The sequence below is a fragment of the Taeniopygia guttata genome, chromosome 2 (assembly GCF_048771995.1).
Source record: "Taeniopygia guttata chromosome 2, bTaeGut7.mat, whole genome shotgun sequence".
Lineage (NCBI taxonomy): Eukaryota > Metazoa > Chordata > Aves > Passeriformes > Estrildidae > Taeniopygia > Taeniopygia guttata.
This window is the reverse complement of record NC_133026.1, coordinates 2,967,028-2,985,631: the sequence shown is the minus strand read 5'-3', so window position 1 is coordinate 2,985,631 and position 18,604 is coordinate 2,967,028.

Sequence of the window (18,604 nt, the reverse complement as noted above, 5' to 3'; positions counted from 1 at the left end):
CACTTCAGTGAAAGTTTAAAATCACACAGCCTGCCTGGGTTAGCAATGAGACAAAGAGACACACTGAGATTTATCTCCATGCTCTTTAGAGGATCTCCCCTCCAAAGATGACCCAGGTTTAAACATTTCCCTGGATTTAAACCAAAAAAAAAAAATTTGTTTGAACTGCCACGTATAACAAAAAGATGCTGCCAGAGCTGAAAACCACTAGCAAGGCAAGGGAAAAATCAGGATATGTGTTATGTCATAAATGTCTCAAAAGGTGAAACACAGGGAGGGAGTTTGCTTTGCTTGCCACAGCTGAACCTCATCCCAGGTGTCCAAGGAGGGAAATCATCCTTCATGGAGGGTCAGGAGCCTCCCATCACAATCCTGCTCCACTCAGGATGCCCAGCTGCTGCTGCAGGAGGAAGAAAGCAGCAGAGTTGTGGCTGCACTCAATAAATCTTCATTTCACACACCTGCAAAGCCAGGGTCCTCATAAGACAGGAAAGCTGGACAGGACAAAACACACGGCAAACCAATATGGTCAATCCAATGTTCTCCCTTTATTAGTGAGAAGATGGCAGCTTATATACACTTCTGTATAGTTTACAGTTTACAAAGGCACTCTCATTGGCAAGCTAACATTGCTTGTCTTTGTCTTAAGGTGGACTAAACTTCACACTATAAACCTATACTACTTCACACCCAGACAGCCCAGTGCTTCCCATCCTTAATATAATTTCTAACTACCCCACAAACTCTTCATTTCTAACTGTGCCACCACAAACTTTATTTCTAACTGCGCCACAAACTTAATTTCTAACTGTGCCACAAACTCTTCATTTCTAACTGCGCCACAAACTCTTCATTTCTAACTGTGCCACCACAAACTCTTAATTTCTATCTGTGCCACCACAAACTCTTAATTTCTAACTGTGCCACAAACTCTTAATTTCTAACTGTGCAACAAACTCTTAATTTATAACTGCGCCACAAACTCTTCATTTCTAACTGTGCAACAAACTCTTAATTTATAACTGCGCCACAAACTCTTAATTTCTAACTGTGCCACCACAAACTCTTAATTTCTATCTGTGCCACCACAAACTTAATTTCTACCTGTGCCACAAACTCTTAATTTCTAACTGTGCCACCACAAACTCTTAATTTATAACTGTGCCACCACAAACTTAATTTCTAACTGTGTCACAAACTCTTCATTTCTAACTGTGCCACAAACTCTTAATTTCTAACTGTGTCACAAACTCTTAATTTCTAACTGCGTCACAGGCTGGAAGGCCTCACAAGGCCCAAATCTGAGGTCTAGACTGGAGCAGCTCAAATCTCATTCCAGTCATAAATCATGTCCTTTCTCTCTCTCAGAAATGCTGCAACACTCCTGGGAGTGTTTGATCTGGAGAAAAAGATGCTCAGGGGGGACCTTCTCACCCTAAAACTCCCCCAGGATGGGGCAGCTGGGTGGGGTCAGGCTCAGCTCCCATGGAACAGGGACAGGACCAGAGGAAATGGCCTCAAGCTGTGCCAGGGAGGGTTTAGATTGGATTTTGGGGAAAATTTCACACTGAAAGGGTGGTCAGGCATTGAAAGAGGAGGGGTTGGAGTCCCCATCCCTGGAGGTGCCCAAGGAAGGGCTGGAGGTGGCACTCAGTGCTCTGGGCTGGTGGCACTGGGGGGATCAGTCACAGCTGGGACTCCAAGGTCTTGTAGCTCTTTTCCAACCTTAATAACTCTGTGATACTTCAGGGAAAGGCATCTGCTTCTCTTCCAGCCTCTCTACATCCCCAGCAAGAGAAATCTTACCTTGTTTATTCACTAAAATGATTTATTCCACTTCGTACCAAGCTTGCTGAAGAAGAGGGCTCTGCTCCACCACCCACACCCAGGGTTAAATTTGCTTTTTCCTCACACCCAGTTTCACAGCTCTGGCTGCCTTTTCTCCAAGAGCTGGAATGACAAGTCCCTGTGTTTGACAGGAGGGGAAGGAGCAGGCTTTCCCTGCTGGCTGACGTGGCCATTTGCCTCTCTCCTGGCAGGAACCCACGAGGAAAACAAGCACCACATTTACCTTGGCCACATAAAACCTGTCCCAGTCCTCCCCTGCTGCTGCAGAGCAAAGAGAGAGGAAGGCACCAGCACCCTGAGACCTTTTATATCCCCTTTGTACAGACAGAACCAGCAGGGAAAAAAAAGAAGGAGGCAAACCACCACCTTCTGTTTGCTAATGCACACAAATTTCAGCCACCTCAGCTCCCACTGTGCTTCAGCTCAGCTCTGCAGTGTCCAAGTGTGAATTGACACCTCCCCTCACCAAATTTTGCACAGGCTGGTGGAGCCCCTGGCATAATTTAAGCCTTTTTCTGTGTTGCTTTTGTTTTTAGCTGCCTGCAAAGCTCCCCAGAAGGATTTTTGGATATAACTCCAAACATAATTTAAAATCTAATAGCTATTCAAAACCTAAACATGTGTCTCATCTGTTTTATATGGTTTCTTTTACTGCCAAGTAAAAAGAAGAGAGAAATAAAGAGAAAGGTACTTCTAGATACCTTTAGAAGGCATTTTTGTTCAGAAATCATAAATAAATGTTTTAAGATGGGATGAATCACTGCCTGTAATTATCTGTCTCTGCTTACAGACCACTGAGGGTAGCTAAGATTTTCATTTAAACTAATCAGGTAAGTTTATGACTGCTAAAACCAGCAGGATTCTTTTCAAAATATTTGTCTATTTATTTTATAGCTCTTTCTGTTTTCACAAGGTCGTGTTAAAACCTCTATGGTTTTAACACAGGGGCAACGGGGTTTGGGGTTCAGCTTATCCCAACCAGGCTGGAGAGGAGAAACAGCTGACGGAGGAGGTGAGGGTTTGATGTGGCACTGGGATCCTCACTCCAGCGTTGGGAGTTCCACAGCTAAGCCAGGCTGGAATCTTGAACCCCCCTCAACAGCAACTCTAAACCTAGGCAGGCTCTGCCCTCCTAAATCCACTCTGGACCTCCCCAGATATCCCTCCTGGCCTCCAACTGCCTTTTCAGGAGGATGCTGGTCCCTTATAAATGCTCTGTGACACCTGCCAGGCCCATAAAAATGTCTCTGATGCCATCCCAAATGGTATTTGGCAGCTGTGTGTGGGAACTGAGTCACACCTGAGATCTGCAGGATCAGGGAGCTGAATTCTGGGCCACTGGTGTCTTTTGTTCTCCTAGAAAATGACTTCTGGGTGACAGGTTTAGATTGGAAATGTAATTTTTATATGTTAGGTAAGATTGATCCTCTGCTGAAAATACTGGGGTTGTTCAGCCTCAATAAGAGAAAGCTCTGGAGGGTTTATTAATTCCTACAAATTCCTGATGTGTAGGGAGGAAAGAAGATGGAGCCAGATTCTTCTCAGTGATGCTCATTGACAGGACAAGAGACAAGAGGCTCAACCCAGGGAAGGGGAAATTCCACTTAAACATAAGGAAAAGCTTATTCAGCATGAAACCATGGAGCAGGCTGCCCAGAAATATTGAGGAATTTCCATCCTTGGAAATATTCCAAACCCAAGGGTGCACATCCTGCCTTCCTTGACTGGTTCCAGCAGTGGGCATGGACTGGAGACCTCCAAAGATCCTTCCCAAGGGGCTCTGTGCATCCCAGGGCATGGCCAGACACCTTCAGGCAAGTGTCCAAATGTGGGAAATGGGTTTGTAGGGAATTCTCCAGGCCTGACAGAAGGCTCACACAGTGTGTGCATCCCTGTGCAAACCTTGAGACAAGAACTACTGGCTTAGAAATGCCACGGAATAGGACAGACATTGCTGAGAGAGAAATGGAGCCAGAAACAAGCTTCAAAGGATGGCCTTGCAGATAAGACCAGATACTCTGGAGAAACAGAACTAGGAAATATGCATTGTATAGGACCCACAAGGAGTAATTTTAGATGATTGGCTTTAGGGAATTTTCAGCATGGTGTGGCCAAAGCTGAAAGGCCAAGAAACATTTATAATGTATTGTAATTAGGAAATAGTTGGCTTCTGGTTGTGATAGAGTGAATTATAACATCTGTATTGTCTCACCCTTCTCATGAGACTAAAAATGGAATAAAAGATTTTAAAACACCTCTCAGTTGCCCCACCTCTGGGTCAGAAAAGGGCTTAATCTGATGTCCAAAATCTTCCAGTCCTACCTGACATAATTTCTGATGAGCAAAGCAGCCACACTCAGGAAAATAAAGCACAAGGCAGGGCTGAGCTTAAAAGCAGTTCACTACCTCATGACAGCCTAATTAAACTAAATTAGAAGAAGCTGTGGCTGTCCCTGGATCCCTGGAAGTGTCCGAGGCCAGGCTGGAGGGACTTGGAGCAGCCTGGAACAGTGGAGGTGTCCCTGCCCAGGGCAGGGGGTGGCACTGGGTGATCTTTAAGGTCCCCTCCAACCCAAACCCTTCTGGGATTCTGTGTTAAGACATAACATAGAGGAAGGTGTTTTTTCAACTCATTCCTCCAAGTCTCAAACATTCAGTGCCAGACCCAAAACCTTCTTCTGGATGGAAAAGGAGACTTTGTCTTCTTCTGGGACAGCATGAGCCAGCCCACAATGTCACTGCCCTGCCCTTAAATCCTCCTGTCCTTGTGCCTGAGCTCCTCTGACAGCTACGTCCTTACTGCCTGTGTTTGTTCTGCTTTAGGGCAAATTTTGGGTGACACCTCTGACTTGGGGTCCTCTAGAAAGCAAATCTAAGTGGTCCTTCCCCCCGTTAGTTTGGGAAAATATTTCTTTGGAGAAAAGTGGAAAAAAAGAGAAAAACTCTTTAACAGGCAAAGAATTTACTGGCATAAAAAATGAATAATGCTAAATAATAATGCCATTCCCATGGGCAGGAAACAAGGCAAGGAAAGGCTAAAACCCAGGAATTCTACAGCAGAGCAAGGAATTAATCTCTTGAGCTTTTTTGAAGTTCATCTTCTTTCCCACACCTCTTAGAAACATGGTTTTGTCTCTGCTCCTGTCCCTGCTTTCTCCATGGAGAAATGATTGAATAGGTACTGAAATCAGCTGTTACTTCTGCCTAAACCATCCTGATGACACTTAATAGTTGTGAAAATGTTTTTCTAGGTTTCCTTCCTCCAGGGACAGTTACACTTCTCCCATATCCTCTCAGATTTTAAACCAGCCTCACCATGAAGAAGCTTTTCCTAACATTTAACTAAAAATCCCTTGTTGTACCATAAATCTACAATTTCTTTCATTTCCCTTTGGAGATGGGAAAGGGTTTATTCCCTTCACTTGCTCAAGGATAATAAAATCCCCTCAGCTCTCTCTCCCAACACTGAAGAACAGAACTGAACTCGTTCAGCTCCCCCAGCATGGCTCCAGAGCAGAGGGCTCCAGCTCTTGGAGCATCTCCATGGCCTTTTCTGGACTCACCCCAGCAGCTCCACATCCTGATGCTGGAACCCCAGGCCTGTGACAGTGCAGGTGGGGACTCCTGAGAGTGGAATAGAGAGGGAGAATCAGTGCCTTGGTGTGAAAAGCCAGGTGTCTGCTGAGGAAGGCAGGAACCTTCCTTGGAATAGAGAATGTAAACCCCTTCCCTCCAAATTATTATAATTTTGAAATTAAGGAGTTCTCAGTCAAAGATATGGGAGTAGGAATAACAGTTCTTTATTACGAAAATTAGGAATACAAATACAATAGTACAAAATATTAATAGTACAAAATAGTACAAAAACCCCACAGTCAGAGCAGGCCCTGGCACCCTGTGTGTCAGGGTGGTGGCAGCAGTCCCATCCCATGGTGGCTCATGGTGGCTCAGCCCTCCTGCAGTGCCAGCTGTGCTTCTGCTGGAGCAGGATCCTGGACAAAGGGGGAGTTTTCCTCTGGAGCTCCAGGGCTGGGGGAGATGGGCCTGGGCTCCTCTGGGAATGCAGTGGGGAAGAAAGCTGCTCCTCTGGGAATGCAGTGGGAAGAAAGCTGCTCCTCTGGGAATGCAGTGGGAAGAAAGCTGCTCCTCTGGGAAGGCAGTGGGAGGAAAGCTGCTCCTCTGGGAAGGCAGTGGGCAAAGGCTGCTGTGCTGTTCCCAGGTCAGATTGTATCCAGGTAGGAATGCTTGGCTCCTCCCCTGGGCGCAGCATCTCCCCATGGGATGATGGAATTTTCTCAGCCATGCAGGGACACTCGCTGGCCATGAAGAGCAGAGATCTCCTGGAGGGAGGATTGGCTGTGGGAGAGATGAAGAAAACTGCCCCATGAATAGCAGAGAACTGCCCCAGCTCTGACAGATGGGAAATAGAATTCACACCCACCCCCACCCACATCTTGCATTTCCAACCTAAGACAATCAGCCCCTCAACTACTGTTCTTGGAAAGGTGCAGTTGTAGGTAAAACAGGTAATTTAGAAGGGAGGATGACCCAGCCTTTGGTACCTCAGCTCAACCTCTGTTTAGAAATCTGAAGAGTCTTCTGTTTCCCACGATGGAAAGGTTTTCCAGACCATCTCGTGTCACTGCTAACAGAGCAATGTCACACCCTGGAGTCCTGGCCACACCCAGGGGACACACACAACAAATAAACATACCCCCCAAAAAAAAAAAAAAAAATAAACCATGCCCAAACCCGCTCATGGTCCCACGTGTTGAGTTCACCTCTTCTGCCACCTGGCCAGGCTGATCCTCTCACTGCCACTCAGCTCCCTCCCCCAGACCCTCATCCATTATCTCATTTAATTGCAGCATTTCTGAATCGATGGGATTTCATCGATTCCCGAGGAGCTGCTCTGGATTTGTGCCTCTCACATGGATTGGGGCCAGCTGGCAGCTGTGCTCTGTGTCCTCCCCTCAAATCAATACTTAATGGATGAGAGGGATCCTTGAGACTGAATGCAATTTTGGGATGAAAGGTATTTTACACCCTGACTGTCTGCTTTGTTTCCTGCAGCCCATTTGCAGTCTTTTACAATGATCACAGGCATAACTCAGCTCGGAACAAAGCAAAGCCCCCTGTGCAAGACAAAGCAGGAGTGCCCTGGGCAAGCCTCCCTCTGCAGAGATAAATGGGTTTCATCACCCTGCTTAAAGGATCCAGCCAAGGTCTAGAGGCAATAGGTGTACTTGAAAAGCAAATTCAGCTTGTTGAAGGGGGAATGGTGTTGGGCAGCCTGGACCTGGTGACTCCATGGGTCCTTTCCAACCTCAGCCATTCTGTGAGTCCAGAACAGCTCCCAGTGCAAACACAGAGGCACAAAGATTTACATCATCACTGAAGATTTATACCACTCACCCTGCTGCCAGCTCAGGAGTATGTGTCAGTCTTGTGGCACCTGTGGTTTTCCTAAAGCTTCACACATTGAAATTGTGCAAGATTATAAGGAGAATTAGCAAGCCAATGCCGTTGATTGAAGCCTTGGAGTCAGGAATGACCCGACTGTCACCTGGTCCTCCCATTCGAACCAGGGCTGCAGCTGCCTCCAGGGACTCAACTCATAAAAAGGTAAATCTATCCCAAATAAATTCAAGGCAAATACAAAATGAAGCAATGGAAAATAGAGAAATAAAGAAATTACTTCTCTTCCAGAGGACAAGCCACAATGGAGCTGGACTGGCTTTACACCACAGTGACAGCCTAGACCAGGAAATCTGGATAAAATAGGAGAGCAGATGATTGCAGCAGAGCCATCCAGCAGATCCAAGAGGAGCTGGGAAGGATTAACCCCATCATCAGCCCCTCCAGCTGAGTGGGTGCTCACTGATGCCCGGGACAAAGGGAGCTCTGTGTTCTGAGATGCTTTATTGCATGTGGCGATTCAAGAAATAAATCACATTTGCAGATGGACCTGAATGGATGAGGCCATTACAAGACCTCAGGTTGCCCAGAGAAGCTGTGGCTGTTCCTGGATCCCTGGAAGTGTCCAAGGTCAGGTTGGACAGGGCATGGAGCACCCTGGGACTATGGAAGTTTTCCCTGCCCATGGCACGGGTGGGGCTGGGTGATGTTCAAGGTTCCTTCAGCCCCAGGCAATTCTGGGCTACTGTGGTTCCATGATTCAGTGTTGGAACACTTGAGATGTCCACCCAGGACTGGAACACAACCTACAGGAGACCCAAAACTCCTGGGTTTGGGCCACAGGGCCAAACAAGAGACTTTAAACAAGAGACCCCAAGAAACAAAAATGGATATCCAAACACCTGAACGTCCCTGTGCATTTAAGGAACAAAAACATTCAAAGACACACGTTTACAGGGCTCTTCACCAGAACCACATTAATATTCAGATGTTTATCACACCACTTATGCCACAAATCATTTCTCTTGAAGAGCTGCTTTTGTGTGCTTTGTAGAAATCTCTTTGCAGAAGAAAACCAGCAATTATGCTAAGCTCTCTTCAAGTAATTTGAGCCTTTTTCATCCAGTCCCAGTGTCTGCTTGTCTAGGATGTGTACTACACACTCTGTTTGCATTTTATGAGTTTTATAACCCATTTTCAGACTGACAGGTTTTGTCTGAATTTCTGGATAAAAACCACATTGCATCCACACTGTCAAAGAGCACCCGAGGTGCAAAATGATGGAAAGACTATCAAGTAACTTTTAAATTTAAAATCAGGGAAGTCTCCCATGTTCTTTAGATATATCACAGAATTATAGGATGGTTTGGGATGGAAGGGACCTTAAAGCTCACCCAGTTCTAATCCCCTGCCATGGGCAGGGTCTCTTTCCACTAGAGCAGGTTTTTAACCAGTTCCTTCCCTTCATGTGTTAAGTAAGGCCAAAGAGGGTGAGCTCAAACCTCCAGAATGGATTAAAACCACAAATACTGAAGGCAAAAATAAAATGAGAGGGAAGTACCCCAAATCTAATGGCACCAGACATTTAGGCACCTTGCAAGTAGCAAGTAGTTTACTCCTGCAGAACTCAGGTAGGGTTAAAAGTTTATCAGACCTCCTGAGACACAAAATAATGAGATGGGGAAGCTGTGGGAATCAAATTAATTAATCATTTATTGCCTGACACTGCCAGGGGGGAATAAGTACAGCATGGGGAGGGGGCAATGTAAAATATCATAAAATCAATGCCCATCGATTTTCCACATCCAGTAGGTTGATCTATTTGACTCGAAAGGCTCATGTTCCAACAGATTTTATTGGTTTTCCCTGGTGCTGAACATGACTGAGCAGACACAAAAGGGTGAAACCTGCAAAAAATATTCTCAGCTGGGCTCTGGAGGGTTTCTGACTGTATTATTTTGACTATTTTGCTCATTGTAACTGGGTTTTTTTCATGTTCCTGGGCTCTCTGGCAGTACTTGGAATGAAATCTCTCTCTTTGTCCAGGACTTGGTGGGTCTCGGCAATTTTGTACTAATAAATTTCTTATGGATACCTACAGATAAGGTTGGAATTTGGTTCAGAAGCTGTGGCTGCCCCTGGATCCCTGGAGGTGCCCAAGGCCAGGTTGGACAAGGCTTGGAGCAGCCTGGGATAGTGGAAGGGGGTTGGAACAAAACAATTTTTGAGCTCCCTTCCAACCCAAACCATTCCATGGTGGGTTTGGAGGTGTCAGAGGTGTCTCTGTGACCCGTGGGGGGTTTCTGTGTGTGGTGTTTTTGGGCTGGTTGTTTTTCATGCTGATTATGGGGTCCAGAAAACAGAAAGGAGATACTGGGATATTGTACATGCAGGTGAACTCAGTGGGAAGAAATGCTGATGTCTGACTCCAGTCCCGAAGACTGAATGATTTCTTTATTATAACTATACTATAATACATTAATATACTCTTTAAAGGAGATACTAAAACTACAGACCTACTTTTTCTAACTACCATATCTAACTCATTCACAACTTGTGACCCTCTCATGAGAGTGCAGCCCCAGGTGTGTTGGATTGTCCATCAGGCTCAAACAATCCTGACCAGAATCCAACCAAGCAATCACCCCAGGTAAACAATTCTCCAAACACATTCCACATGGGAAAAACAAGAAGCAGAAATAGAAATTGTTTTCTCTTTCTTTCTTCTCCCTGTGCTGCTCTATGAAAAAATTCTGAGAGAGAGAAGAATGTGCCTGCCACACTGGGATAAAGGAAGAGAGAAGGACAAAAATAGGTCAATGACAGTGACTGAGAGCAACCAATAAATAAGAATGCAGTGGTTCTGGTTTTATTTATTACATCATATTCAAGATGTAAAGTTGGAATATTTTTAGTGCCCTTTAAAGTGCAGCCAAAGGTAAATCTGGCAACCCCAAAGCTCGTGCTCATGCTGCCACCCTGACTGCCTTTTAACTTCCTAAATCAGCTGAACAGAAGGATAATGAATTGCTGGAGAGGGAAAGCAAATGCACACTGAGCAGTTCTTTCATTTGCTTTCCCCTTCTTGTGAATCCAAGTCTCCAGTGGCACTTTGCCCAGTTCGTTTTCCTTTAGCAGCTGGTAAATGAATATGTGATCAGGAAGCATTTCCAATAAATGTAATTACTCCTCTGCTGGGGGGGGGTGGTGAGGGAAATGCAGCCCAGCAACATTTTATATGAAAAAATAAAAAGGGAGAGAAGAAATGATGAGAAATTCCAGCTTAACTTAGTTCTCATGGGTTAAAGCAGATCACCTAAGTCTTAAACTGGTGAAAATCAGGATTAGCTGTGGAAAGAGTTCCCTCCAGTGGATCTACCCACTTTGTTACTGCTAGAATGGCAAATTCAGGGACTCATGGAATCTCAGAATGGTTTGGGTTGGAAGGGACTTCAAGGAACATCCAGCTCCACCCCTGCCATGGCAGGGACACCTTCCACTGTCCCAGGCTGCTCCAAGCCCCATCCAACCTGGCTTTGGGCACTGCCAGGGATCCAGGGGCAGCCACAGCTTCTCTGATTAACCTGCTCCAATGCCTCACTGCTCTCTAAGTAAAGAATTTCATCCAAACATCTCATCTAAACCCATTCTCTTTCAGTTTAAAACTGTCTCTCCTTGTCCCATCACTCCCTTCCCATGTAAAGTTCATTTTATGGCAGGAACAACTGGATCCTCCTCTGGGAAGAGGCTGAACCACCACACCAGCTGTGGATTTTTTCCCCCAGGAATTTGGGCACTGAAACACTGCCCCATCCACTCTGCAGTCACAGCTTGCAGGCTGCAGCCACAAAGGGTGGTCTCTCTCTGGGTAAATATGCCATAAAAAATTACCTGGCCTAAGTTCACAGCTCAAAGGCACTCCTGAAAGTCCTGCTTCAAATGCAGAAGAGAGGAATATCTGCTTGCAGATCAGATTATTCCTTTCTGTTCAGGTGTGCCTGTAAAAATATTGTTATGACACAAAAGAAGAAGGAAAAAAAAAAAGCTAATGTGGTTTGCTTATTGGGTTTTTAAATAAATTCTACTGAGGGCTGTTTAATTGATCACAGAGTAATGAAGGGGAATGTTGTAATAAGACTTTCACTTTTCTTTCACTGGAAGTTTCAAAATGCTGTCTGGTAATTTCAAGTGAAATTTCATCAAAATAGGCATTTTAATTTTGTCTGAATTTTTCTGAATTTTTCTTTGGAAGAGAACAGAATTTTTCTGTTGAAGAGAATGAATTTTTCTTTGGAAGAGAACAGTTCAACAATAAAGGTTCTGCAGCTGTTTGATGCAGGAGGAAGTGAGGCACTGAGAAAATGAGAAATCCCCATATCCTGAGTGGGGATGACAAAAGCCTCACGTTGCAGTGGGATCTGTGGATCCTAAGGGAATTTGATCCTGGAAAGCAGATGCTCCAATTCACTGCCCTGAGCTCAGAAATGCTGTTTAGCCATAAAACCTGATTTTTGCATGACCCTAAATCTGTCTGGAGTCCCACAGGGAATTCCTGGAGAACAGGAATTGATCCCATGTCCCTTCAGCTGTGTCAGAACCTGGAAACCCCTTTGGTTCATGGAACTCTCAGTGATCTCTGGGGTGCTCTCTCCAAAATAGGAACAATTGAAGTCTTCCAATTGGAAAAGCACTGTCAAATTGAGTTATGCTCAAACTTTCACTTTTCACTATCCCAGGCAGCTCCAACCTGGCCTTGGGCACCTGCAGGGATGGGGCAGCCACAGCTTCTCTGGGAATTCAGTCCTTCCTGGCCAATTCTCCATGTGAATAGAGTGTGTTCCTGTGGGAAGAGAGTGTTACCCTGATTTTTAAAAGTGTTTTCTTTTATAGCTCTTTTGAAAGTTTTAAAGTTCTCATAAAACTTCTTCAGCCTTCTAATAATGTTTACATATTTCTACTAGAATTCTCACACACTGTTCATATGAATAATAATTGTTTTACATTCTTCTTTGTGAGAAGAAAGAATTGATAAATTGTTAGTTTGACCAGTGTGGTTGGAGAGGTTGGCAATTTCATCCTCCAATCCACTGTCACTTTTATTCTATATATTACAAAATCAGAAATAAAATTAACTCTTTCTCTCTCTTAAACTCACCAAGATTCTGTATACTCATTTCGTGACCAATAACATCTGGAGTAAAAATATGTCAACATTATTAGAAAGGTAAAGACGTTTTATGAGAACTTAAAACTTTCCAAATAACTATAAAAGAAAACTTAACACTTTTAAAAATAAAAGTAAAAAGGAGTCCTCACACCAGTGATTTTTTGAGGGAGGTGGGTGTGCAGGAGGTGCCCCAGCTGCCAAAGGGCAGTGGGGCTGTGCAGGTTTGAAAAGGCAAAACCCATCACTCAGACACCTCCACCCCATGTTTAATGCTGTGACCTTTTGCATTATTGAATATGCTCATTGCTGTAAAAAGGATTGATTTTCCTCCCAGGCAGTGATAGATGGAAAGATCCGATGCAGGGGGAAGAGCTGCTTAATAACCTGGGTCAAAAATATTCTCAAAGGCATTTTCCTTTCTTGCCCACATGCCCAAGTGTGCCTAAAGCAGCAGGAGGTGCCATAATGAACCAGCTGAAGTCCACAATTCCTCAGTACATCAATGGATTTGGGGGCTACACAGCTGACCAGGCACCAAATATGACTTAATTTGCAATCATTAATTTATTAAGCACTTAAATTTTTAAGTCAGTCTTAAAAGGCAACGGGGTCTCCGCAAAACTGAGCAGTGAATTTTAACGACTCAAGACTGTCAGAACAAGGGCTGAGAGCAGCTATGCCTTGCCTTTAAAATCTTTATGTGATTAAACTCTTTGATCAGAGCCCACTGTTGCTGTTTCTAGGCTTTTCTGGACAAAAACTCTCTTGAGTTGAACAAAATATTTCATTTTCAGGATGCTTTCTTTTTTACTTTATCGAGATTGAGGCTGACAGGGAAATATCAGTTTGAATGAAAATTGCAGCATTTCAATTTTGTTTTTCTTAAAGAGAAGTTTGGATTTTTCTGTTTGTGACTGAAACACCAGAAATCCCAGAATGGTTTGGGTTGGATGGGACCTTACTGATCATCTGATTCCAGTCCCCTGCCATGGGCAGGGACAATTTCCACTATCCAAAGTTAGTCCAAGGTCTGTCCCACCTGTCCTTAGACATTTCCAGGAATGGGGAGATACAGTCATGCAAATCTGCAGCAAAAAGTAATTTTAGGTCTTTTTTGAGGCTGATGTATCTCAATCAGCAGAAAAGTGAATTGCCTTATGATAAGGGAACAACACCACATTTCTATCCCCAGCACACTTCCCTCCTGCTTTGGAAGGCACTGGTGGTGTCAGGTTATTGTAGCTCTCCCATAAACCTATAAGAAACTCGTAAATTGAAAGTTTATTGAGCCAGATTGCTGATAATTGGGGAAAAATAAAAGGTTTTTAAAATTCTATTGATATTTGATTTCTATCCAGAGAGCCTTCAGGGAGAAAAGTTTGATTTGGGGTTGTTGGTGGGGATTTTTTGAATGCTGTGCTAATTTAGCACCCAGAACCCTCAATCACAGGATGGTGACGTGCCAGAGGTGCTGGTGGGCAGGGACATTCAATCACAGAGTGCCACAGGTTTGTCAGACCACAGGGGTGTGGTTGGAAGGGGCATTAAATCAGGGAGATGTGGCTGGAAGGGACAAGGAGTGCCAGCTTTGGCTCGGGGCAGGACTGACACCAGCATTGGGGCACATCTGCTCTGCCCAGCCACGATGGGCCAGGCTGGGCATGGAGAAACCCCAGCCTGGGGAAGCTGTTCCTGAGCTTCACTTCCCTCCTGGTGGAATTTATATCCAACATCCAGCCTGGACCTGCCAATTACAGTCACAGAATCACAGAACCACAAAGAGATTTCCAAGGTCCAACCTTAAGCCAGCACTGTCATGTTCACCATCAAACCCCGTCCCCAGGTGCCACATCCACACAGTTTTGGGCATAATTCTGTCTCAGAAGAAGCACAGAGAGAAGAAGAGGAAACAATCTTTATCTCTGCTCCTTTGTTCTCCCCGTGTGGAATGTGGTGTGGAGATTTTTTTACCTGCAGTGATTGCTGGGTTGGATTCTGCTGAATCCAATTTTCTGGTTATTTGGGTTCAGTGACCAATGGGATCCAGCTGTGGCTCAGGGTCTCAGCAGAAAGTCACGAGTTCGTAGTTAGTTGGATAGGTAAGTAAAAAGTAAGTATGTAGAATAGGATAGTAATTATTTAAATAGAATATTAATATAATATAGTATAGTTTTAATAAAACTATCCTTCACCCTTCTGATCTGGAGCCAGACATCATCATTTCTTCCCAGTCAGGGCTGCCTTTTTTACAATACTGTTCCAACGCCTGAAAACCCTTTCCATGAAGAAATTTTCCCTAATATCCAATCTAAACCTCCCCTGACACTACTTGAGGCTGTTCCCTCTCCTCCTGTCCCTGTTTCCCAGTGGCAGAGCCTGAACTGGCTGTCCCCTCCTGTCAGGAGTTGTGCAGAGCCGCAAAATCCTCCCTGAGCCTCATTTTCTCCAGGCTGAGCCCCTTCCCAGCTCCTTCAGCTGCTCCAGCCCCTTTCCCAACCCTAATCCCTTCCCTGGATATGCTCCAGCCCCTCAATGTCCTTTTTTCCAAAACTGACCCCAGGATTGGAGGTGCCCCAGCAGTCCTTCACTCTTTCCAGTGAAGATGTGGTAGCTCAGCACTCTCCATGCAATGATCAGGAAGAGATTTAAAACAAACAAAAAACAAACAAACAAACGAAAAACCAAAACAAAAAAAAAACCAAACAAACAAAAAAAAACCAAAAAAACACTACAGGGAAAGAAATTGCTGGAAGAAATCCCTAAAACTGTGGCTGGGATTTTTTTTTTTCCTGATTGCAGGTGATACCAGAAGTAGGCAACTTCTTGTAGATGCTAACAGGACTCTCCTCCTCTTCACTCACTCCTCAACAGCAGCAAATTTGCTGTGGGATGAAGCTGGGGAAAATCCATCCTGTTTGTCTGTTCCTGGCACTCTGTGCCACCTCTTCTTGCCGAGGCTGCAAGGGCAGCATCACCCCTTGCTCATTTATCAGCAGGTTTGGAACCAAGGCTTTTCCTCATGTCCCATTCCAAAATTCAACTTCCCAGGCAGTTTCTGAAGATTATTCTGCAGATAAGGACTAGGAATGTATGGATGTGTGCCTCAGAAACCCTCCAGCCCCTTCCTGAATCCCTCAGGCTTAGAACAAAACCCCAGGGCTCAGACCAGCAGCGCCACTATTCAGCACAAAGAGCGAGGCTTTGTTCCTTAAAGACAAGCAAAACCAAAAACTAAAAGCTGCAGTGATTTTTTGCTTCTGACAAACAGGTTCCAGCCCTGACAGTTAAGCAGATTTGCAGCCCTGAAGTCTCCAGGGTGTTTGATCTCCATTTCAGGAGTCCTAGAACAAAATCTGCCAGGAAAAGTGTAGCATTTTTAGGAGCAGGTAGGAAATTTGGCAGGTTCTCCTCAGCTTCTTTCCCAGCCTTGTGCACTGGTGCCTCCCAGTGCCTGGAAAAGGGAGAAGCAGAAAGCTCAGAAGAATTGAAGATTGTTTCAATATTTTTTATTTTAAATCAAAGTATTCCTTGCTATCATAGAATCACAGAATCTGGGAATGGTTGGGCTTGGGGAAAACCTTCGTGATCATCGAGTTCTGAGGCAGGGACACCTTCCACTAGACCAGGCTGCTTGGAGGCCCATCCAACCTGGCCTAGAGCATCTCCAGGGAAGTGGAATTCACAGAATTCACAGAATTCCCAGAATGACCAGGTTGGAAGAGACCTTCAAGATCATCGAGTCCAACCCACCCCAACACCTCAACTCAACCCTGACACCCAGTGCCACATCCAGGCTTTGTTAAGCACACCCAGGGATGGGGACTCCACCACCTCCCCGGGCAACCATTCCAGAACTTTATCACCTTTCTGTGAAAAACTTTTTCCTGATATCCAACCTAAACTTCCCTTGGTGCAGCTCGAGGCTGTGTGCTCTGGTTCTGTCAGTTCCTGGAGACAGAGCCCAGCCCCAGCTGAGCACAGCCACCTTTCAGGAGCTGTGGGGAGCGCTGAGGTCACCCCTGAGTCTCCTTTTCTCCAGGCTGAGCACCCCCAGCAACCTCAGGGGTTCCTCACAGGGTTTGTGTTCCCAGCCCCTCTCCACCCTCGTTGCCTCCTCTTCCCAAGCTGAGGGGTCAGAGCTGGGCACAGCCCTCGAGGTGTGCCCTCACCAGTGCCCAGCACAGGGAAATGTGTATGGACCTGTGTAGGGGAATGTTGTGTACCCCTTCATGCTTGGGGGAAATCAGGAAATCCTGTGTGAGCTCCAGGAACAGCCCAGGAGCCCTGGGAATGGGGGGAATGAGGCTTCTCTCTGCTGGGTTTAGTGTATCAACCACAAAGTGCTGCTGCTCCCTCCAGCCACAGAACAAACCAGGAAGAAGCTTGTGAGAGGAGAAAAGCAGCTTTATTAATTAAACATGGGCCAGACACAAAGCAAAAGGTTCAGTACCAGCAGCACAGGGCACCATCCCTGGAAGTGTCCAAAAAATGTGTGGATGTGGCACTTGGGGCCATGATTTAGTAGAGTTGAGGATGTTGGACTCAATCCTTGGAGGACTTTTCCAGCCTTTTAATTCGGTGATTGTGACTCATCAGGGGGATTTTGGCTCCTGAGTCCAAACCAAAAAACCCAGCTGCCAGCTCTGGGATGCCCCAAGCACCAGAGGTTCCTGCTCTGGATCCCTGAGTGTTTCTCAGCCCCCACTTCCCTGGGCAGCCAGTTCCAGTGCCTGCCCACCCTTCCTGTAAAAAAACCTTTCCTAAAGCCTAACCCAAGTCTCCTCTGCTGAAGGAGAACTTGGCACAACTTGAGGCCATTTCCTCTGGTCCTGTGCCTTACCTGGCAAGGTAAGCACTCGTACACAAATCTGGGTCCCACCTAAAGCAGGGACAGCACATCCCAGGGGGAGGGACTGCCCCTGGCCCAGTCCCTGTCCCCTCAGCAGCTCTGCTTGTGCTGCCACATCCCCTGAGCAGCACCCAGGGCACATCAAACCCCACCAAACACAGGGGCTCTGCTGCTGCAGGCCTGGTGGAACCTGCACAGCTCTGTTCAGCACCTTCACTGCAGCTTGGTTGGGTTTTTGATCTCATCTAGCACGTAAATAGGAATATTTTGGGGCTAACCAGGCAGGTCTGTGCCCTTTTCTCCTACCCAAGGCCACCACAGCTCCCCAGAGAAAGCCTCGTGCTTGCTTTGCCTTCTGGTGGGGACTAAAGAATTTCAAGGCTGAACTTTCTAACTAATTTGACTATTATTTCTCCACAAGAGCCCATGAAATAAAGGATTTGGGATGTTAATTGGGGAGTCTTTGCTTCTTTTTTTGCCAAGGTTGGAATTTAATGTGCAAGACAGAATTTCTTGTTGGGACTCAGATGTTTATCAGTTTTTATCTCTGTCACAGTCTCACAAACCCCAAGTTCTGCAGCCCTTCACTCTGACAAACTAAAAATGGAGCCCATCTCTCTCTGCAAGGCCTTTTAAGGATCAACTGCCCAATTAAGAAATGACACCTGAATTATTTTCACTTTTAACCCAATAACCAACAACCCATGCCCGCAATGGAACTTTTTTATCCAATTACACAAAACCTCCCAAACCCATGGAGAAGGAGAAGGAGAAGGAGAAGGAGAAGGAGAAGGAGAAGGAGAAGGAGAAGGAGAAGGAGAAGGAGAAGGAGAAGGAGAAGGAGAAGGAGAAGGAGAAGGAGAAGGAGAAGGAGAAGGAGAAGGAGAAGGAGAAGGAGAAGGAGAAGGAGAAGGAGAAGGAGCAGCCTCCACCCCAAAACCTCCATCTTGCTTTATATCTATTCCTGTATTCTAAACCCTCAAACTCTGATTTTCCCACCCTGTGATATCACACACTTCTATTCAAACTCCACCCCCACAATCCCAGTTCTGCCTTTCCATTTTGGAAGCTTCTCCAAGGCCTCAGGTCAATGCAGTGTTCTCCTGGGGGTCAGTGCCTGGCAGCACAGAAATCCAAAATTCTCAGTATTCGGGGTTCCAGCAGTTAATTTCTTCCCCTGCATAATGAAGGATTAATCTCAGCCTTCCATGCTGTCCTGACTGGTGCTTTACCTTTTAATGCTCATTATTTCAAGCCTTCCTTACCATTCTTACATCAAAAGACATTTATTCCACCAAAGGGATTTTTAAAGGCATTTTGTG